Source organism: Bombina bombina, chromosome 2, assembly GCF_027579735.1.
Source record: "Bombina bombina isolate aBomBom1 chromosome 2, aBomBom1.pri, whole genome shotgun sequence".
NCBI lineage: Eukaryota > Metazoa > Chordata > Amphibia > Anura > Bombinatoridae > Bombina > Bombina bombina.
In genome coordinates, this window is record NC_069500.1 from 1,344,306,619 (window position 1) to 1,344,331,472 (window position 24,854).

General features: G+C 36.1%; 1 protein-coding gene and 1 long non-coding RNA gene across 4 annotated transcripts in view; one reads left to right on the top strand and one right to left on the bottom strand.

Moving 5' to 3' along the window:
- FAM53A (family with sequence similarity 53 member A) overlaps positions 1 to 24,854 on the top strand; it is an 84,054-nt gene that overhangs the window by 45,190 nt on the left and 14,010 nt on the right. The window lies entirely within an intron of this gene.
- LOC128650354 (uncharacterized) lies at positions 1,135 to 17,188 on the bottom strand. Of its 2 annotated transcripts, XR_008400741.1 has the most exons (4): positions 16,843 to 17,188; positions 13,871 to 13,977; positions 6,091 to 6,206; positions 1,135 to 5,423 (listed from the first exon to the last, which is right to left on the bottom strand). It is a non-coding gene; the product is annotated as an uncharacterized LOC128650354 (long non-coding RNA). The 2 variants fall into 2 exon arrangements; XR_008400742.1 differs by lacking the exon at positions 13,871 to 13,977 and having other exon boundaries at positions 16,843 to 17,184.

Below are 24,854 nucleotides of genomic sequence, written 5' to 3' on the forward strand. Positions count from 1 at the left end.
ATTCAGAGAGACTGCAGCTATGGAGAAATTCTAGCAGACAGCAAGCCCCTCTATTCTATATAGAGTTGCATGAAGACTTTTAAAATGACCTGAGAAGGAATACATTGTCTTTATTGCTAAATCGGAAGAGCCAGCAAAGCACATAGTTTAAACTTTTCATATTGTTTAATGTGTATTACAGGGACATTTAAACACTTGATACATTTCATGTACCCCCTCTAATTTATAGACGCTGCCATTTTTAAACCAAGATGACACTGTAGGCCTCTAAAGGGGAGTTGCTGTGCATGTGCGAACGCATCCGCACTGGAATGCAACTAGACGTCTACATAAAGTCACCTATGACTAAAGAGAGGTGGGGAATAACCTCAATACTAAGCTTATAAAATGCAATTACAGTTCAGTGCCCTTTTTTAAAATCATATTGCTCTACATCTTAAAGTATTAAAAAAAAAAGATTTTATTTGGGATCCAATACAGATTAAACATAACTAGTATCCTATAATGCATCTGAAAACATGAAACCAGGGGGAGAACTACCATTGGTTTAGCAGGTGCAGTTGCACCAGTGCTCCATATCAGCCAGTCTATACATTAGTACCGGTTGCAGATCTATCTATCCTCATTATTCAGAGCAGCATGCATATTATTAATATTGCTTACCTTTAGAGTTATTTTTTCGGGCCCAAAAATGATCTCCACCACGGTTCTGAGTAGGTCTGCTACTGTATGAAAACACACGTTAAATATTTTTTATATCCCAATATAAAATAGATCAATGTCTAGCACATCAAATGTAGGTGTCTTTTCCCACAGAGAACATAGCAACCTGTCACTGTAGTAGGGGATTCTGGGTAAGGATATGCAAAGAATCTTTACAGGGCTTTTCACTGTGTTTCTAAAATACAGACTCTCTCATGCCAGTGAGTGCCTGTTTCATTCTTCCTGGGACACATGTACATGATAGGTTTATGATTGCTATGTAGAAATGCAGGTACCAGACACCCAGTCCAGTCTCAGAATAAGCTATGATGTGTGAAAAAGTAAATTTAAGCAATTTTATCAGGAAATTCATTTGGCGTACCTAGGGATTTAGTATTATTCCTAAAGCCACATTAATGGACATACACTGTCTAGCATAAAACCAAGAATGTTTTATTTAGGGCAGGAATATCTTTATGGGAAAAAAGCTTTAATACATTTAAAATTATTCATAAATGCAACAGAAGACAGTTTCTATATAATCTAATGGGTTTTAGTTGGACTCGGTTCCTATGTTAAACGTATCTTATAGTACTTACTAGTAACATTTTCTGGGGCAGAATCTCAAGCTATTTTCCAGACAGTACTGTAATACTTGCATGCTAACTGCTGCTAAAGTTGACCATTAGTAGATCAACAATAGTTAAAGGGGCAGTATACACCAATTTCTATATAACAACATTTAATAGGCACTAGTATAAAGAATATGTACAGATATTGATCTAAAAATCCAGTATAAAACCTTTTAAAAACGTACTTAGAAGCTCCCCGTTTAGCACTGATGATGTTAGGCTGGGACACCCAGTGAAATGGGCTGTAAAAACAAGAACAGCAGACCCTTCTTCCTTCCCTGCTTATGAAAATACAGATAACAGAGCCAGCAGGAGTCTCTAAACACCTGTATACATCTGACACTGTGGGGCTTGGTTAGGAGTCTGAAAATCAGCATAATGGTATTTAAAAAAAATAAAGATAAGCAAAACTATACATTGTTACAAAAAGCTTCCAGTTTAGCACTGATGATGTTAGGCTGGGACACCCAGTGAAATGGGCTGGAAAAACAAGAACAGCAGACCCTTCTTCCTTCCCTGCTTATGAAAATACAGATAACAGAGCCAGCAGGAGTCTCTAAACACCTGTATACATCTGACACTGTGGGGCTTGGTTAGGAGTCTGAAAATCAGCATAATGGTATTTAAAAAAAATAAGCAAAACTATACATTGTTACAAAAAAATCTTGTGTAAAACGTCCCTTTAATTTTATGCAGAACAACCAAATAAGTTAAAATACATTTTAAAAGGGCCATGTTTAGACTTGGTGGCCCTTTAATCTGTTGTGCTGATATGATAGGAAGCAGGTAATAGTGTAATTTCCGTGGGTATCGACCAGTGCAGTGTTGGTAAGCTTGCATAATGTTCCCTAGCAGCCAGCAGATGCAAGTACACCGAGTTCTATTCCTAAAATAGACAAGTGTGTAGAAAGCAGAAACATTTCTTATTTAAAGGAATATTTTACTCTAACACAAACGTCTGTCTTGGCTACAGCATAATATTTGGAAGAAACTTTTAATATTTTATTTCAAATGTTCTTTCCAGCTCTAGTTTTAGTTTACTGTAAAATGTCCTTTACCACTAGCAGTATTAAGCTTCACTTGTAACAAATATATTTGATTTCCCGAACAATGTAACAATTCCCCATATCTGTGGGAAAGGAGAAGATAGAATATCACTTTTTGCAGTTCATTATGGTGCATTTTCCCTTTTGTAATTCTCATTAATAATTATAAGAAAAAAACACAAATGCACAATTTTAGATGTACGAACCGTACAAAACATTCATAGTAAGATTAATTCCTAAATGTTTAGCCATTTTGCTAAGAAGTATCAGACTAAACATTTACAGGTCAAAGACTTTGATAACTTTTAAAGATACATTTGGCCATCTTTTGAGACAGATTTTTATTTCTTTTAAATAAACTAATTGCCCTTAGAATTTAAGATACTTGTAAAGATTAAATGGCTAAATTAGTGCATAAGATATTGTAATTGTGCTAATAGTTATTCATTTCACCAGGTGAAAACAAATCTAGAGTAATATATTCGCATTGTCCTTAAAGGGACAGTACACTGTAAAATTGTTTTTCCATTAATGTATTTTAAATTACTTGTTATACCAACTGCAGAGTATAAAATATTTGAGAAATTGCATTTTCGGGTTTTTGTGTATCTGAAGTAGCTGGTTTTGTGCTTTGAAACCACAGCCTATTACAATGGGTTGAGCTTCAGGTAATATCAGATCTCATTATGTTATCACTTTTATGTACACAGACTTGCTTCCTTATCTTATATTTGTCTGGAACACCAAAGCTCAATACATAGAGAGAACAATGGAAAATTACCATTTTATTACTTAACTATCATGCCCCCCACTGGGAGAGTAATCTCTTCTGCTGGCTGTGTTTACTTATGCTTGTCAATAGCGTATACGCCAGTATCAAAACTTTCAGTATAGGTTGGGAAACCACAAGCTAAATCAGCTATTTCAAATGCTGAAATATGAGTAAAGGAGCTACTTGAAACCAATTTAATACACTCTAGCAGGTAAAAAGGAACATTGGGAATAATTTTAAGGGGAGAAAGTTTTTGGGTGAACTGTCCCTTTAAGTGAGCCAGATCTTTAATTACATAACCTCTATATGGCACCTATTTTTTTCCCCTCATACATATAAAAGTGCCTTTACTACCATATGTTTAGACAAATATTGCTTAAAAGGCAAATCAGAGTTTGAACTACAATTTGTGCACTGGATATTTTGAACAGTACAAGTCAAAATCTGCCATTACTTCAGCTGCACAGCTGGGATGTTAATCTGCCTTATTTAAAGAGCACAGTGCCCTGCTGGATGTAGACCAAGCTAAAAGGACATCACTTTAGAGGAAACAGGAACTCCCCAAGTTTATATTCACTCACAAGGCCAGTGTGCTGTTAAATTGGGACACCAAGAATGGGTGCTGCTTTCCTGAGATGTCAGCATGTGAAGGGAACACTATCCAGGTCAGGAAACTGGCAGCTACTACTGTTTTTCAGGGCTTCGTAGTATTTCCATTGTGTAAAAGTGTCACAAAATGTGCAAGATAAATCAGATCTCAGGAAAGCTGCTTTCTTGGCGCGGTGCGTCTATTCTGAGCAACTTCTCTTAATTTTAGTTTAGGTTTGGGAGGACATTTATTAACCTGTTTCAGAGTGAAACGGTTTGTACTGTAATAAGAGTGCCTGACCCTCTGTATTTGTATCTGTTAGAAGAGTGATCACACGGATATACTTGGAATAATAAATGGAGCAGTGGTTACATTGTTAGGAGCCATTGTTCCTTTGGGGTTTGTCAGCTGCTGTATAAAGATAAGTCCGTTCTTGTTCTGCTGCTTTACCACATACTAAATATTTAGTGTTCCTTTAAAAAAAATAACAAAAAAAACTACCAGATATAATCAAGCAGGCCTCGAGGAAGTTTTTTGTTACAAATTGTGTGCATTTTTCCCTTTTTGTTTCTGGAAGAACATTTCTTTCAAAGATGTGTACCTATATTTTTGTACTTGGTTCTGTACTCCAAATATCCTATTTTAGGAGAAGTAATTTTTAGCTCTTACACATTTTTATTAATAGGAAGAGGTGTCTTTTTTGACTAGATTTATAGGTTCTTATCGGAGAGCTTGTGGTGTGTGAAATAAGTAATTTATGGTCACCTCTAATGCAACTCCTCTGGCTTTTTATGCGTTAGGCCAGCGCTTTACAAATAGGGCATCGTGGCACATAAGGAAACTGACCATTATTGTTTGGGGTAGAAGTGGAAGCATAACTGCTCTTTTCTCTTTTTTGGTGTGCACTAGAATTACCATCTCCCCTTCTTTCCTTCTCCCTTCAACTCCTGTCCCTGCAAAGGGGTGCTTACCATACATGTGTCGGAAGTAAGTGTTTTAATTGCTGCTTCATGTCTTTACAGGCAATCAAGGGGTTAATTCAGAGGTACATACTGTTTATTTAACCCCTAGATTTCCTCTGTTTGGCTAAGCCACGGCTGCATTTGTTTTTTGCCAATTAATAGGGTGTTATCACTGTTGTGATTCTTGCAACTCTGGGGTTGCCCATACCTCAAATACTAAAATAAAAAAAACGCATGTTTGGGCTAATAGATTTTGAAACATTTGTTGAGTTCTTTGTTTTAAATAAAGATTTTTATGGCTAACACTCATCACACATGACCGATTAGTGGTGAGAAATGGCCGTGTCTATATATCTGTTTTTTGTTGTTGTTTTTTTTTTTATGTATTAATGTAAAGTTCTACTCAGGTGATCCTTTCTGGGAATAGGAAAATATTAGAATCTCTGCACTGTGCTACTATTCACCACCTGTATAAGAAAAAAAGTTGAAATGTCAGCCAAGGTGCAGATAGAGTTTCAGTGCAGGCAGACAAATATGAGCTTGTGAATGGACGGCCTTCATACTTTCCAGCTATTAGTTTTGCTAAACAGTTCGGCTAATTTTGAAGACAGCTGTTAGACCTTGCTGAAAAATCTGCAGTTTCTTCTTGGTTATCTTAGCTTTTGGGTTCCCTCGCATTTCGGCCACCTTTCCCAGTACTAGGCAGGTCTTCCATTTTTACTGCAAAGAGAAGATAAATATTAACCCCTTTGCTACGGAGAAGAACTTGCCCAAAATACAGGAGAATTTTTAGCATTTTTTTTTTTATCACTCCATTTAAACAGAAATAGTGCCTTGTGTTTTTTTGTTTATTTACCTTTTATATATTTATATATATATATATATATATATATATATATATATATATATATATATATATATATATATATATATATATATATATATATATATATATATATATATATATATATAAAAAATTTTTTGTCAACCCAAAGTATTATCTAGGCCCATTTTGGTATATTTGACGCCACTGTTTCACCTCCAAATGCGATAAACTTTTCCCCAAACTTTTGGGTTTCTCACTGAAATTATTTACTTTTTGTGCAATTATATCACAAAAGATTGTAAAAGCTTTTCTGGAATCCCCTTTGTTCATAAATAGCAGACATGCATGGCTTTACCATTGGTTTTTGGTTATTAGAATGACGCTAATTGTAGCTGTGCACCACACTTCTGTTATTCCTGGCAGTGAAGGGGCTAATCGGGTAGCTTATAAGATTAATTTTAGCTGTAGTGTAGAGATCTCCCACCCCCTGATCCCTCCCAAACTGCTTGGTTTAAACATTTGTGTTCAAGGATATTCATATAATACTTGTAAACTGATTACCTGTATAAACAGCCTAGGATATTTGGGTGTAGTTCTCTCTTGCGGGTGCACTCTTAGCCAATCCCAAGCTGATACATCCAACATTTCCAGACCCTGCAAGATCAAATTCACCGCTTCTGTGGTTAGAGGGAAAAAATTTAATTTTCAAGGGACATGAAATCCAAAATGTTATGATTGAGATAGAGCATATCCATTTAAACAACTTTCCAATTTACTTATATTATCATATTGGCTTTATTCTCTTGTTATGCTTTGTTAAAGGAGTAGCAATGTGTTACTGAGAGCTAGCTGAACACATCATGTGAGCCAATGACGAGGCCTATATGTGCATCCACTAATCGGCTCCCACTAGTGCATTGCTGCTCTTTAGCCTAAGTAGGTATACGTTTAAACAAAGGATACCAAAAGAAACAAGCATGTTAGTTAATAAAAGTGAATTGGAAAGATATTTTATAGTGTGCTCTATATAAATCATGATAGTTAAAAAAAAAAAAATTAAGGGACCTTGAAGTGCAAAAATGACAGTTTGTAGTGCAAAAATTGAATTAGGACAGGGGTCAACAAATCTGTTTAACATTTTGCAGCCAGTAAGAATATTTAGGAGCCAGACAGTGGTATAGACATATGGAGAATGAGCCAAAAAGTTAGGAGCCAGGGGTACAATTCTAAGAGCCTGTGGCTCTCTGGCACTTGGGTTTGTCAAACCCTTAAAGGGACACTGAACCCAATTTTTTTTCTTTTGTGATTCAGATAGAGCATGCAATTGTAAGCAACTTTCTAATTTACTCCTATTATCAATGTTTATTTGTTCTCTTGCTATCTTTGTTTGAAAAAGAAAGTCCAGAATCTTGGACAGCACTTGTTTATTGATGATGAATGTATCCACCAATCAGCAAGAACAACCCAGGTTGTTCACCAAAATGGGCCGGCATTTAAACTTACATTCTTGCTTTTCAAATAAAGATACCAAGAGAATGAAGAACATTTGCTAATAGAAGTAAATTAGAAAGTTGCTTAAAATCGCATGCTCTATCTGAATCACAAAAGAAAAAAATTGGGTTCAGTGTCCCTTTAATTAGGGCATGTCATTTTTACTCTGCAATGCCCCTTCAAATTAGGTTTTATTAGTATAAATTATTTTCCAATATATTGTTTTCTAAAATCTCTAGCTGATTTCTATTGCTGTAAAGTTATTTTACTTGACATTGCACATCTATTTCTGTGTTGACTTCCTGTATTAAAACGTTGCCAGTGGTGTGTTTGATCATGCATTTAAATAATCTGAATGTATTCTCAGACCCTTTTAAAGCAAAAGCTTTTTCCTCTGCAGGAACTGCTTGCACTTTATTTGGATTAGCCACCCTCGTCAAAATGTCTCAACACTGTTCTGTTCTAAAAAAAAAAAAAAAAAAGAAAAGTCATAATAAATGTAAACTGCAATAGACGCATTAAAAGTAAAGGCAGCTTGAAGTCTTCTGCTTTCAACAGTGAGTCATTTCCCAATGTTAAACAGTGACCAAAGTTGTTTCCAATTGACAGACCTGATATGGTATCATTCGAATGTCAAACTGTTAATTACTGAATTATGTTTAACTCATTGGCTGCTGAAAATTGCTGAAATAAATGTCTTAGTAGCTGTACCATCTGGCAATCCAGGGGTTAAAGGGCACCTTTTCCAAACATTTTGCAAGATTAAAACACTCTGTAACGGTGTCTTTTCCCTTCAACAACTGGTAGCTTGCTGTTATTCACATTGCTCTAGCAATTAGACCTCTGGCTTTCAAAATATGCCCGGTGCTGTGATTATTGTACAAATAACAGTACACCAACTTCAGACACATATTTAGACAAGTTTAATATATATCAATTTCTTTTTCCATTAAGTATTAATCTGCATAATATTATACTCATCAAAAAGAAAGAGTACTGGATGCTCCGATAAAAATAAAACAAATTTATTTATTGGTACTTCTTTAAAATAACAGAATCATGGAGAACAAAGAGACACGTTTGCAGGCGCAGCACCAGGGCTTACGCGTTTCGGCTGTGAAGCCTTAATCATAGCATACAGGTGCTGTGCCTGACAGGTGAACTTAACACCTTAGGTTGATTCTCATTGGTTAAAAGAAAATTTAAGAGCAAAAGAAAAACAACCCGCCCGCTTGGAAGTGTCAAGAACTAAATATAGTATAAGTGAAGCAAATACACCATCTCTACTAGTATAGTCCAATAAACAATGAATGGTATAAAGATCCATATGTATACAAACATCGATACAATTATCATTATTAGGAACATAGAAACAAATAGGATGGTTGAAGGACAAAAGGACTAAATAAATGTCAAAATGAGAGACAAAAGTATTAGACAAAGGAACTATATATGCCAGGAGAAGATGTAATATATAAATCAACTTAAAAATAGTGTGAGATAAAGTGCAATGCCTAAACCATATGCTGAATAAATGTCAATGGAAAAATAATAATAATTATCAGAAAAATTAGGACTGCTGGTGCAAAAATGCACGAAAGGTACATAGAAATATACGGTATAGTGTAAATGAATATATTAACGCAACTATATAGTACAGAAAAAAGTTCATAACATTAGCTATATGTGAACTAGGAGTATCATATGTATCTAGCCTTATAAAAGTTGCGATGATATGATCAGGAAAGAAAAATATTTAAGAAATAAAATATTAGGAGTAAAAAAGAGAAAAAGCAAAATGACAAGCACAAAATGCTAAATCAAAGTAGGCATTACACCTAGGGGAGATAACAAAGAACTGGAGTTATTCCCAGTAATTTATTAAATCATACCTAGAGTTAAGTCCTTTGGGTATTCTGGTGTCGAGCCTGTTTTGTGAACTGGTATGATGTGGGTGAGAAGGTTACTATAAAAAGCAGGGGCTTTACCTTTTTCTAGCTGTACTACAAGCAGTAGCAATTATAGCAGTTGTTGCATTTTAAATATAGGTCTATGGCAGCACTAAAGCAGTCTAGCAGTAGTGGAGGGTAACCTACCACATCTATTCTAGCCCACACATAGGAACTATAATTCCCAGCAAGCATGTGGCTAGAGAAGAGTTGTAATTAGAAGGCAGAGCTCCAAAGTGCCAGAATCTTGTTCCCTTGTCCCTGTTGTGTCATTCTGCACTGTTTGGTCATATCCTTTTAACATACTTAATATAATTATGTTAAAGGGACATACATGTTGACACAAAACTTTAAAGAGCACAAGTTCAAAAAGAAATTCTGTGTTGTAGCTTTTTCTTATTGCACAATTGTTTGCTCCCAGTAGTGCGTTGCTGCTGCTAAGGATATGTAACATGTTTTCAACAAAGGATACCAAGAGAACAAAGTAAATTTGATAATAGAAGTTAATAAGTCTCTTAAACTGGCATGCTCTGTCTGAATCATGGACGTTCCATTTTTTTTTCCTTATATACCTTTTTGAAGCATTTGACAACAATGTTTTAAAGCATTTTTGTAAGAAGTGCTTGAGAAATGTTAGGCCTTTTGCCCTTTCCACAATTCTGAAAACCATTGCTGCCTGTAGCACATTACACTCCCCTACAACTCTCACATTCTGCTGCACATTGGCAGTAGGTATAAATGCTACAGAAATCCGACATCCTTCCTTTTCCCTACAAAACTTTTGTATGTCCTCTTGGTTCCTCCTTCCCTCATTTATCCACTTTTCCACATGCACACAGTGGATTTAAAGGAATGCTAAACCCACATTTTTTTCTTTAAAGGATTACTAACTTTTTTTTTTTTAATGCAAAACGGACCATATATTTTAAATTCTGTTGCGTCAACCTATGCATGTGCAATTTGATTTGTGTACTCTCGCATGCACATATTGTGGCACAGAACCCAACATTACCAAAACAAGATTCTAAATAACGCATGCAGTGACATATTCAATGACGTTTAGCTATCTCGCGCATCGCGTCTAAGAGTCGCCATCTTCCAACTAGAGTTGTCAGCCCGGTTTGGAAATTGGTAAAGAATATAGAAAGTTAGTGTGTTTGGAAAAATTAAAAATTTCAGAGGCAAATAGATTAGAAACGGTAAGTATTTGAAACGTTATGGGCAGTGAAAATGTTGTTTTCAATGTATACTTTTGAGCTATGAGGAATTCATTTTTGACTACAGTGTTCCTTTAACGATTCAGATAGCCCATGTAATTTTAAGCAGCTTTCTAATTTACTCCTATTAATTTTTGTTCACTTGATATCTTTATCTGAAAAGCAGGAATTTAAAGTTCAGGACCCGGCCCTTTTTTGGTTCAGCACCTGGGTACCGCTTTCTGATTGGTGACTAAAGGTAGCCACCAATAAACAAGTGCTATCCATTGTGCTGTACCAAAAATGTGCCGTCTCCTAAGCTTTACATTCCTGCTTTTAAAATTTAGATATCAATTTGTCTCTGTTCTCTTGCTAATAGGAGCAAATTAGAAAGTTGCTTAAAATTGCTTGCTCTATCTGAATCATAAAAGAAAAAAAAATGGGTTTAGTGTCCCTTTAAATACTTTTGGTGTAGACCAGTGTAAGAATAAAAAGCATATACTGCCTGTAAGTGCTGCAGTCAGTCATTCACTGATACCTAGGTTTCACTTTTTCATAGTTGGGTGCTTCTATGTATTTCTGTATAACAAACAAATAGTTGTGTACACATTTGGTAGCCTGTGTGGCTGTTAATTGTTTTCAAGACTATTTCCAGTATTTTCCAGTAAATCAAAAGTAAACCTTCATGATTCGGATAGGGCAAGCAATTTTAAACAACTTTTCAATTTACTTTATCAAATTTGCTTTGTTCTCTTGATATATTTTATTAAAGAGTAAAACTAGGTAGGCTCATAAGAGCTCAGGAGTGTGCACGTGTCTTTAGTACTACTTAGTATGGCTGCAGTGTTTTGCAACATTGAATAACAAAGCTACAAATAATGTTGCAAAACACTGCTGAGTCTACCTAGTATTACTCTTCAATAAAAGATGCCAAAAGAACAAAGACAATTTGATAACCAAGGAAAATTAAAGTTGTTAAACTTTCTTGATTCTGATAGAGCATGCAATTTTAATTTTTTAATTTACTGTCCTTTTATAATCTTTTTTTACTATGTCCAGAGGGGCTTGTCTGTGTTAGCCTATCAGACTGCAGGCTAATCCCATATGCACCATCTTATGCAAGAGCAGTCCGCATGATTGGACAGGGAACATTTAAAAAAAAAAAAAAAAAGTTCATAGGTCTAGCACTTTGGAAAAATAAATTAGCACCATTTAGTTTCTCTAGCCCTCTTAAAATTGTGTCTGTACGAATGGTGTCTGTACGCTTGACAGCTATAATTTGTAACGTTCATTATGGAAACTTTTGTTACTGCATAAAAATTTGCAGAGGAGCAGAAACTGCTTGTACAAAGCTTCATTGTACTCCAAGTTTGTCTCAATTTAAATCTATCCATTTTACTCAGAGCAAAAAGGAAGCCCCATCTTGTGAATGATTTACCTTAAGGTGCCACAAGTAACGGGAAAATCTTTTTTTTACCGTGTGTTAAATTGGCAAAAGTTAATGGAAGGGAATCATTATCGTGTTATGGAGTTCTAACCACTAAACCATACTTCCTTCTCCATTCAAATTTACAAAGCCCTCACTTTGAACAAACAGTCCTAATAAAGAGTAACTATAGCAGCAAGGGCCAGTTTAATGTTTCATGATTATATATTATTTTGCCGTTTAATCCTTTAGGGACGCAAATGTAGCAAACGCTCCAGCGTATCTGGTGAACTGCAGGTTTTCTCAGGCTATTAAAATTACACTTAAAGGGACATGAAGTAAGTTGTTGTTTTTTTGGTCGGATCTAAAAGGGCATTTTGAAACGCTGCTTTGAGGAAAAAAAAGTGATCCACCAGTAGAGATTCAGGTGACGGTGTTCTCTGCCAATAAGCTTCTATCCCACGGACCAGCTGTGCATTTATGGTTTCAAAATAAAAATAGAGCCTTGTTCACTTTTTTTGAAATTTAAGTTCCCTTTAATTAGTCCAGTGTTCCTGACGGAAAAGCAAAAAAATCTTTATGCACGTTTGCAGAAATGTTGTGAAAAAGACGATCTGACACAAGAAATTTGCACAGGAAACCAACAATGGTAAAACTTGATTATATCACTTGGGGCAAAATGTGGCAAACTGGCATGCGGTTTACAGGTATTTCTATTATAACATTGCTGACATATTTACATTAGCAATGCATGCAGTAAATGTAAGTAAACATTGCTATTAATCAATCAGCAGTTTTTATACATCCTAGTACTTCAGATACTTGCAAATATCATGTTTTTGAGCATAGAAAATACCGCTCTCTAGTGAAGATACTGGGCAAACAGTTTCTCTAAGAACTTCAGGAAGCCTGTGAACTGGGGGCGCTCTCTCCCACCTCACTACAGGGTTTGTTCTGTTTGTCTTGTTTACATAGCTTTTCTATGTTTCAACAGGGAAAGTAGGTCAAGGAGCTATTCAAATTTAATACACTCCTGCAGGTAAAATTTGATCATTGAAAAACCGTTAAAGGGACAGGAAACCCCAACATTTTCTTTCATATTTTGGATAAAACATAACACTTTTCAATTTACTTATTTTGTCAAATTTGCTTCATTCTCGTATCCTTTGTTGAAGGAACATCATTGCACTACTGGCAGCTAGATGGAACACATCTAGTTGGCCAATCAAGAGACTAATGTGCGCATGCACCAATCAGCAACTAGCTCCCACTAGTGTAGAATGTGCGTATTTTTCTTTTATTTTTAACAAGGGATACCAAGAGAACAAAGCACATTTTGAAAATAGAAGATAACTTGTGTCTTAAAATGAAATGCTCTGAATCATGCAAGTTTAATTTTGACTTTCCTATTGCTTTAAAATGGAGAACATTTTACATTACAATGTTTCTTTAATTTCTAACAAAAACAAAACTGGTTCTGCTTTGGAAAAAAACTGTTCTAAATTACTAAATGAAGCGAAAGAAAACTCTTCCATTCCTATTGTAGTTCTAATAATGTACAAAACTAACGTCATAATGGCGAGCCCTGCGCTATAACAGGACTGTAAAACCCCTTGTGACACGTGACCTACAGGTACAATGCTGACATTAATGAGTTAACTCATTTGACAGCTAGTCCTGCAACATATTATATTGCAGCCAAGGGGTTAAAGGACCAGTCAACACAGTAGATTTGCATAATCAACAAATGCAAGATTAGACAATGCAATAGCACTTAGTCTGAACTTCAAATGAGTAGTAGATTTATTTTTTTTCTGACAATTTTAAGTTATGTCTTTTTCCACTCCCCCTGTATCATGTGACAGCCATCAGCCAATAACAAATGCATACATGTACCATGTGACAGCCATCAGCCATTCACAAACGCATACACACTTATTCTTGCACATGCTCAGTAGGCGCTGGTGACTCAAAAAGTTTAAATATTAAAAGACGGTGCACATTTTGTTAATGGAAGTTAATTGGAAAGTTGTTTAAAATGGCATGCTCTATCTGAATAATGAAAGTTTAATTTTGATTGAGTGTCCCTTTAAGTAATGGGAATAAAATGATCCAGCTTCTTCCGGACACCCCATACTTAGGCAGAGTTTGTTTAGAATATGTGTAGTTGTAGAACTGAACACACGCTAAGTACAGATTTTTTTTTTCCTTTTTTAAAAAAAAAATTACCTAATGCTTTGGCTATATGAATAGAGAAAAGGAAATGCTGTAATACTCACTTGTGACCAATAATGCTTCCTTTTTTGTGTGTGAGAGCTGGGATGTCTATATAGCCGGTCTTCATTATTCGCTATTTTCCCAGTCGATGCTAAAGTTGAAGCAGGCTCTACGAGGGTAACAAATTTGACTTTTAACCCCCATATTTTTTTGGAAGCAGAAAGTTACAGAACAGCCAATAGTTCTGTGCAGTGTGCAATTCATGCCACAGATAATAAAGTTACAAAATATTGTGCACAAATAAGCTATTAATCTGTTTAAATGGATAGAAAGGTCAAATAAAATGTGCATCTCAATTTGAAATGGCATTTTTACAACCTACTTTCATCAGAAAAAATGCTTCCAGTGAAAGTTATTTCTGCTGCATATGCACATATCCTGTTAAGTCACGCGCGCACCAGTATTCATACTCCATACCTGCTCACAGAGCTGGCGAGGTGTGTGTTGCTTCTGGAGACTTCATACAAGGCACTGCTGACTCTCTGAGAAGGTGTAGTTTATTAATACTGGTGCACAGGCATTCACAGGATATGTGCGTATGCCACTGAAAATCAGTAAACTTTTATTAGAAGTGTGTTTGCTAATGTATAATGCAAAAATGCTTCTAGTTCAAATTGAAATGTACCCGTCATTTCATTCTTTCTTTCTATCCCTTTAACCTCTTAAGGACATATGACAGAATTTTTCCGTCATAAAACAATTGAGCAAACTGAAAGCTGTGTCCTTAAAGGGTTAAATTGACTTTGAAACAGGTTTGTGCACAGGACATACTCGGCTATCAAATAGTCAGCAAATAAAGAGGTACAAGCCAGTGAGCTAAGTTCTTCCTCCTCCTCATATGTTCTGACCAAAAGTATTTTTATTTAGAAAAGGAACAGTAAAACATTATAATGCATTTTAAATGTTAGACTGACCAGCTGCACACATTTTACTGTGTAATTATGTATTTATTTGTACCATATTTTTTAAAGGAACAGGAAACCCCAAACATTTTTCATGATTTGAACACAAATACAATTTTACAACAACTTTCCAATTTGCTTCATTCTCTTGTTATCCTTTGCTGAAGGAACAACATTCCACCATTGGCAGCTAGATGAACACATCGTTAGCCATTAACAAGAGACAAATGTATGCAGGCACCAATCAGCTGACTCCCACTAGTGTAGGATATGTGCATATTCTTTTTCAACATGGGATACCAAGAGAGCGAAGCACCTTTGAAAATAGAAGTGAATTTAAGTGTCATAAATTTGACTTTATCCCTTTTAAGTATAAGTAGTAGAGACAGGTAAAATATATAAAAAATGTGTTACTAGTAACTAATTAAATATGGCTACAATCTGATATTATTTTGAAGCAGAGTATAATGTTATGGGGGGGGGGGGGGAATCTGACCATCCATGCAAAAAAATATTTAAAAGATGCAGTGGTGGATACTATAGAAAAACTTCCTTGCCAGTTATGTTAACTAATAGCTACTTTGTCATTAATAGTTTTGGTTAATTGTGGAATTATTTCTAAAATATATGGATTGTATTGCTGACTTCTGTAATAAAAAAAAATAATAAATATGTAAATGTGTATATTTACTGTCTTGGCACTTGATGGGTTAAACAATACAGCTTTGCTTAATGACACCTGCTCAGGTCTCTACCACCTGCTCTGCTTTTTATTGAGACCGCTGCTCTATTTCATCTAAGGTGCATAAATCCCTTTCCCATATCTTCTCTCCCCCCCCCCCCCACAGGCTGGTTAAAAAAGATCTTGACGTTACAGACACACCTATAAAACTGCTGATTTTGTAGGTCAACAGCACTAGAATGAAAGCTCACATGGGCAGGGTTTCACTCTGGCTTATATTTGCTTGTTCTCTGATTTGCATTCAGTCTTTGGCCTTCTTTTCTTTATGCCACTCGGGTACAATATTTAGGGCCTATAGTAGAGGTTACATACATAGAAGTATATTGCAAATCTAGGTGCAGTCTTGGCATTCTCCCCCCCTCCCATACATGCATTGCATACATACACACACACATACACACACATGCACGCACACACATGCACGCACACATACATACACACATACATACACACATACATACACACACACATACACACATACATACATACACACATACATACATACACACATACATACACACACACACACATACACACATACATACATACACACATACATACACACACACACACATACACACATACACACACATACACACACACATACATACACACATACATACATACACACATACATACACACACACACACATACACACATACATACATACACACATACATACACACACACACACATACACACATACACACACATACACACACACATACACACACACATGCGCGCACACACACAAACACACACACACACACACATACACACACACACACACACACACACACATACACACACACACGTTTAGATATTTTTAGAAAACAAGATGGAATAATTAACTATCTAGCTGTCTCCTGGGATATAGTTTGTGATTTTAAAGAGATGCTGTTCTCAAAAATGTTCTTTTATGAAATAGCATTTAATAAATGTCTTTAAACACCTATTTTGCTTCTGTGTGTATAAAAATAAATAAAACATACTTTGCCCAATACTCCCTAGAGAGACCAAAAGCAAATTCTGTGAGTTTGATAGCTGGTTATCAGCTTTTTGAAAACCTACATTATAGGTTTTGCCTTTGCTAATGGGCAGTAGTAGAACGTGCATCAGCCAATGCGCATTAAGAGTTAAACAACTTACACATCTGTATTAGTTTCAATATATTTTTCTAGACACACAAAGAAATGCTTTCATATAAATAATTTTTTTAAGTACAGTGTCCTTTTAAAGGGACATTAAACACTAAATACATTTTATAAGCATAGTTTGGAGGTTATTCCCCCACCTCTTAGTCATGCACAATGCCATGCTGAAATTTACCTTTTTATTGCATTCCAGAGCTGATGTGTTTGCACATGTGCAGTTACACACCTTCAGATACCTACAATGTAACCTATGTTCCAACATGGCGGCACCAATAATTACAGGGCGGAAGTTCAGTACTGCTCTGCTGCTTACAGCCTTATGCAAGTCCCTTGCCAGTGTATTGAAGACCAAAGGGGTTAACCTGTTATCATAATCCAACCATAACTGTTTGTTCTCTATTTCATTGAAATCTCATTTTGCTTCCAGACTATTTTCTGGCTGGTTATTGCCCCTTCACGCCTTTTGACCTCGGCGCTATGCAGCAATCCTTTTCTGCTCAGTGCTTGCCACACCCCTGTCGCATCTGTCCCTGTAACTCCAGAGTTTGTCTTGGGTGCGCATACGGATGTAATGTGAGACCTGCTGCGTCCCAGGAGCATGGCCTTTAGCTCCTGAGAAATAGGCCTGGCCTGGTTTAGTCACGGCAAAGCCAGGTGCTCACATTTTTATAATACGCAGAAAAAGTAATCAATATAAAACATGATTCAGCTCCCTTTTGGAAACACTTTGTTCTTCAATAGCCTTATTTATTTTTGCTTTCTAAGGGTAGCGTCTGCTCCTGTTTCTATTGCAGTGGGCAAAAAGGTTATTGATCACACTTGCTCTGACAGTGATACCCTTTTTAGTTTTAGTTTTTTTCTCGAGTCCAGATTGTTAAAGGGACCTTAAACTCATAATTTATTCTCCTTGTAAAATTTTAAATGTAAATGAACGCTGCTATAGTCGTTATTATTTTTGCCTTCCTTTGTTGCACATACCTCGGAAATGATGGCTTTGTTAAGCTACTGGAAAGGCTTGATTCCCTTCATAGTAACCTTTCACTGAGCCTGCAATATTTTACACAGCGAACATATCACAAGTTAATTAAAAGTTGTTCCTAATTGGCCACAATAAACCAGATTCATCCACATTTTTCAAGTGGTATATCCCTTACCTGCTCTTGATATGCAAAACCTTGTAGGTTCTGTTAAAGGGACATTAAACACTAAACAAATGCTAGATTGATGCATTCAAAGACCAGATTAGCATGAGAATAACATGTAGATGTACGTTTTAACATTTTATTAGCTTTTTAAATATTGACAAAATAGTGTAAAGTTTTAGTGTCTATAAAACAATGGGAGCTGCCATGTTGTAACTTAGGTTACCTTCTCTGCTGTGGCCAATTAGGGACAGTTATAAATAGGCCACTAGAGTGTGCAGCCAATGGCTGTGTGGGATATAACAGTGTTCCGCACTTCCATTTCTAACAGTGTATATATTGTGTGTGTATATATATATATATATATATATATATATATATATATATATAATATAAAACCCAAACATGTTCTTTTGTGATTCGCTCCCATGATATTCTGTGTTGAAGAGATACCTAGGTAGGCATCTGGAGCACTACATGGCAGGAAATAGTGCTGCCATCTAGTGTTCTTATGAATGGAAAACATTCTTGCAAAACTGAACCATATAGTGCTCCAGATTGCTTTTCAACAAAAGAAACCAATAGAAAAAGGCTAAACCAATAGAAAAAGGAAATTGTTAATAGAAGGAAATTGGTTGTTTTTAACCCTTTCGTGACAGGGTTAAAGTGCCTACATCGGAACACCTGTTCCGATGTAGACAAATTGAAACTATGCGATCGTGCATACGATCGCGAGATTTCAATTATTGGATCGCATCTGGGGGGCGTCCCTACAACCCTAGGAACACCCTCCAGACCGCGATCAAGTCCTAGAAGCACAGAAGGCAACATTTTTTTTATAATACAGTCCCTAATTGCTGAAAAATGTAATCTCCTGTTAACATATTTGTTCCTCTATCTCCAGCCCTGGGGGAGCACAAAACATTTTAGGAGTCTTTCCTTTTATGTTTGCTGTTTTTTTTTTTTTTTTTTTTTTAAAAACAGGATTCAAAGTGTTGGAAATTGTGAAAGTTTACATTTTTAGCTGAAACATTGGTGATTAATGTCTGTGTTCTATTGAAGTGTTCCCCTTTCCTGTAGATGCCACATGCTTATAGCCAAAAGAACACACAATACATCTCAAACTATCCCCCGCATTAACCAGCTAGTTTTACCCTTATTTTCTGTACCATTTTGTTTGAAATTGCACAAAAGTGTTACATTTAACACTGCCCTTTTGTGTGACATATGGATCCTGATATACAATGTGATTCTAATTGTTTGATAAGTGCAACTCAGTATTTGAAAACTGAATTCACTGCTTTCCTTCATTGATGGGGTTAATAGCCTTAATGTCTAAAACTTAGATGTTGGAATGGAATTCTCTCTCCCCCCCCCCCCCCCCCCCCCTTTGACACAGCACTGTTTAGTGTCCCCACCGTATATTGAACTCATCTGAAAACACAGACTTCCATTTTTTCCCCTTGTTGTTTTTAAACTGGTCTAAGTTTAGTTTTTGTCTGTTGCTTCTGTCTGAACAGACAATGAGAGATATGCTGAACTTGAAAGAAAAAAAATACCTTAATGTGTGATTTTACTTGCCTTTGTACAGTTTGAAAACTGTATGTTTTAACCATTTAAACTATTTTGCATACTTTAACCATTTAAACTATTTTGCATACTTTAACCATTTAAACTATTTTGCATACTTTAACCATTTAAACTATTTTGCATACTTTTCTTGAGCAGTGAAAGTGCAGTCTACTGTTAAAACGATCACTGCTGATATCTGTAATTTAAGGGCGGAGAGGCCTGTGGGAAAATGCACAGTAAAATATTAAGCAGAAATACAGTATCAATAGTTCATGGAACAAATGTTTTTGTTTTGTGCCATTGATTAATGCGTAGTTTTCCAGCGCTCCTGCAGCCAGCACATTGTAACCTTGCAGTCTCTGTGGCATCTCAACCTCCAAATGTGACAGTGTGTGCAGAGGCCAGGGCTGCTGCCAGCTGTGTGCAGTTCATCTGGTAACCAGTACAAGATCAGTAAATACAGTAGATTTGCATAATCAACAAATGAATTATAAAAAGACAATGCAAAAACAGTCTAAGCTTCAAATGAGTAGTAGATTATTTTTTTTTTCTGACAAATTTCAAAGTTATGTCTATCTCCATTCCTCCTGTGACATCCATCAGCCAATCACAAATGCATATACGTATGTTCTGTAATTCTTGCACTTGCTCAGTAGGAGCGGGTGACTTAAAAAGTGTAAATATAAAAAGATTGCACATTTTGTTAATAGAATTGAACTGGAAAGTTGTTTAAAACTGCTGCCTGCTCTATCTGATTCATGAAAGTTTAATTTTGACTTGAGTGTCCCTTTAAAAGTCTTCTTTTCATATATTTGAAAATGGGACAAGTCCCTGTAAATCTCTGTCCTCAAGCTTAGCACTGGTGCAGTGGGACATGGGCCCTTTAATTTCAGGAGAACTTGCACCTTACACATGGTGATCCTTACTGCTTAATAAGAGGGCTTTCTGGTAAATGCATTGTATCTACATGCAGGGCATAACTAAATGTACAGGCCAACCAGGATACTGAGGCAACAGTCTAAACGTATAAATATATGCAAAATACAAGAAAAACTAAAGAAAATGTTGGGGATTTAAAAAGAGCATTGGCTTCCAGGCTTATCAAGCATTGAGGTTATTACTGAGATACCAGACCAGGAACATTCTAATGCAAAAGGGCTTGCTCTAATTGGTTAGGTCATGTAATTGTTCCGTTACTCGTCCTAGCTTACTATGCTTTTTGTTCACGGAAAGGCGGTTTCTAGCTTGGTAGCTACAAGCAGAACCCTGGTCTGTGATTGGAAGGGAGTATGCTAAACCTAGGTAGGCTCAAACTGATTTCTAAACCGTTGAAAACCCGCCTCTTAGCTCAGCTCATTTTGAAAGTGTTTCAGTTACAGTACTAGTTCATGTGTGTCATATAGATAACATTGTGTCCACTCCCGTGGAGTTATTTAGGAGGCTGCACTGATTGGCTAAACTGCATGTCTGTCAAAAGCACTTGGATAAGTGGGCAGTCTGCAGGGGCTGTGAAACAAGGTAATCACAGAGGTAAAACATATATTAATATAACTGTTGGTTATGCAAAACTGGGGAATAGGTAATAAAGGGATCATCTATCTTTTTTTCTAAACAATACAAATTCTGGTGTAGACTGTCCCTTTAACCCCCACAAAGCAAAAAAAATTGCTGTAACCAGTTAGAGCATGAAACTGTGGTTAGAATGTCCTTTAAAAAAGGCAAAACTGTATATATGTTTTATTACTTACCGTAAGTAGCTGCAACAACCGTAAAACATATAAAATATGTTTTGGCTAAATAATTCTACTAATCCTCTAGCAAACAAGGTATAAAGATTACTTTCTTCAGGACATACATGTGGTGGGGTTAATTGTAAAAGTAAAACTTATTGATGTTACGAATGCGCTCACAACCACTAATATTTTAACAAAATTATTTCTAAAAATGTAAAATATGCAGATAATGCCGTATGCACATACCTGCTTCTAAAGTGAAATCTGTTGTAAACGTGTCTGCTTTGGGCAGTGAATTTGTGCATTAGCTCTACAGAGGCCGTGTGCACATGTCATGGAAGATGAGAGCGTGTTACTGCCTTAGCAGATGTTCACTATTCCTTTCCCAGCAAAGACGTTTGCCGCTCTGGTTTCAGGTCCTGACAGTACTGTTTTAATTTATCATGACTACACAGAAACAGTATAGTAATTATATGCATAACTGATCGGATGGACCAAGATGTGTGTTACAGTATCATACACCAGAGACCTTGGAAGGGAAGTTTGTTTCCATAACAGTGTCCAAAACAGTTGTCCTGACAGACATACTATTGAGCCCAGTGTTATATTGACAAGATGGGCCGAGGTTTTTTTGGTCAGAGCTCAGTTCAGTGCGATGTGTTGCATGGGAAATGAAAGCGGCTTCTGAAACAATGTAGGGGATGTAAATGTCTTAACATTTAGTTTTGCTTCCCAGAATTCTTCATTTCATAGACGTGGAACAGCTTGAACACACAAATCTGTGGTTTGAGGTTTTAAGAACATTACGCAAATTACACTTGATTTTTTTTTTTGTGCTTTAAAGGGACATGAAACTCTATTTTCTTTCATAGTTCAGATAGAGCATACAATTGTAAACCACTTTCTAATTTACTTTTATCTATTTAGTTTTTTTTTATCTTGGTATACTTTGTTAAAAAGCATACCTAGGTAGGCTTTGGAGCTAGCTGCTGATTGGTGGCTGCATCTATATACATTTTTATATTTTTTCATTTAGCGCACATTTCCTTTAATGTAACTGGGAGTATTTCAGTTTCTCCCCTGCCCCAGAGAGGCTAAAGTGCAGAATATTGACCCTTAAACATTCTACACAGTGATTGCTCGATCAGCTCAACTATATCCAACTGTATTTGGACATAGTAAAGGAGATAAAAGTAATCCAATTTTTATAGGAGTTTGTTTCTGGATTGCAAAACCATGCATGTTTGCTATAAACCGTTTTTTTTTTTTTTTTTGTTTTGTATGCAGATCGTTTGCAATGCATTGATTATATTTATGCCTAAAATGCAGACTTGTGCACACACTGTCTATATGGAATTAACATAAAGATCACGTTAGTGAAAGCAAATGACGTTTAGCGATTTTGTTTCCTCCTGCCCATGATATGTGGCTGCTGTGGGACACTCTTGTGACTGGGTTAACTTATAGACAGAGCTGTAATTTGTAGAGAATTTTTACAGTTTGCCAAAAATAACGTTGGAGGTGTATGTGAATATTTTAGTCCAAGTCATGCAATATCCTGTGGCGTTGGAATCTTTACTGCTATCTGAGTGTGAGACAAGTTTACCTCAAGTTTAATTAGTAATTGATGCTCAGACGCAAATTGCGCAATAAATCAGCAGACACAAGTGAACCCACGGTATGAAGAGGTGGTCTCTTTGTAATGGAATAGCTTGCCAGTTCCTACGTTATCCGTGTGATTATCCAGCAATGCTTTCCTATGCTTACTGCTACAGAGGGGCCCTGCAGCCAAATATTACGCAGAATATTTCCACTGGTACTCTCCTCTCTCCACATTTTCTGGCAAATCTGTCACCTATGTAAGGGAAATCTTTCTCTTGGATTTCCTTTTGTTGGGCAGTTGTGAATGTTAATGACAGTTTGTTTTATGTAGTTAGTGACGTTCTTATCTCCCCTGAGCAGCCTGGATGTCTCATTTATAAACTTGATTTATAATTGAAGCAAAAAAGTTATACTAGTATTAAAGGGACACTGTACTGCAGACATTTCTCCCCTTAAAGGGACGCAAAACCACAATTTTTTTTCTTTAATCATTCAAAATAGAGCATACATTTTTTTTTTTTAATTTTAAACAACTTTCCAATTTACTACTATATCTAATTAGCTTCATTCTCTTGGTAACTAGCTGAACACTGATGAGCCAATACCATTAGGCATATTTGAAAGAAAAATGTGGGGTTTCATGTCCCTTTTAACCCCTTAATGACAGTCGCTGGTCTTTCTATGGTGATTGCTTCTTCTATAGTGCGGTCTCGCTGCAATTTTAGGTAGCCAATCGGTTGGGAGGGTCTAATAGTGCAGTCTTGCAGCTTGTGGCAAGACCCGCACTATATTATAAGCAGACAATCCTGACCAGCGACTTACAGGAGAAGTCTCATTTATTTTACACTGTACCATTGGGAAAAGTGATTCACAACCTTTTATGTTTCAGACACACTTGACAGTTTTGAATGTCATGTGACAGACCCTGTTTATTTTTATAGGCCTGTTTCATGCAATTTCACCATATAACAGCGGAGTCATTTCATATTGCATTTGTCTTTTGTACTTGTTGCAGTTAACATATTCTTCAGAGTAGTTTTCTGCAAGTTCCCTACCTTGGTGTTTTTTCTATATTTCAAGCACTTCGTAGTTTGAACAAATACCCCAACACATTTTCTATAACATACATGTTAACATTTCCTCAACATTTCAAAGCACTTTATGGTTCCACGTTTATCATCTGTTCGTCCTTTTTTTGCCACTAGAAATTAGAGCCTATTGCTTTGCATAAGAGGACAACAGCACAATTTTCCAGTGTACGTGGCATGTCGCAGGGACGGTGTAAAAAGTCACTAAAACTGTGGTTACCACTTGCTAGAAGCCTTTTTTTTTTTTTTCTCACGTGTATTGCAAAAATTCTTTATTGCAAATATTTGTCTATCATTGTGTAATAACTGAAAAACTGTTGATGAAGTAATGTTTGTGTGTATGTACATATAGGCATTATTACCTATAGCTTTTTATTGCAATATACACACTATATACAGACGCGCATGGGTTTTAATGCAATATACACACTATATATATATATATATATGCATGGTTTTAATGCAAAATACACACTACATACAGATGTGCATGGGTTTTAATGCAAAATACACACTACATACAGATGTGCATGGGTTTTAATGCAAAATACACACTACATACAGATGTGCATGGGTTTTAATGCAAAATACACACTACATACAGATGTGCATGGGTTTTAATGCAAAATACACACTATATAGACGTGCATGGGTTTTAATGCAAAATACACACTTCATACAGACGTGCATGGGTTTTAATGCAAAATACACACTTCATACAGATGTGCATGGGTTTTAATGCTATATACACACTATATACAGATGCGCATGGGTTTTAATGCAAAATACACACTACATACAGATGCGCATGGGTTTTAATGCAAAATACACACGACATACAGATGTGCATGGGTTTTAATGCTATATACACACGACATACAGATGTGCATGGGTTTTAATGCAAAATACACACGACATACAGATGTGCATGGGTTTTAATGCAAAATACACACGACATACAGATGTGCATGGGTTTTAATGCAAAATACACACTATATACAGATGTGCATGGGTTTTAATGCAAAATACACACGACATACAGATGTGCAT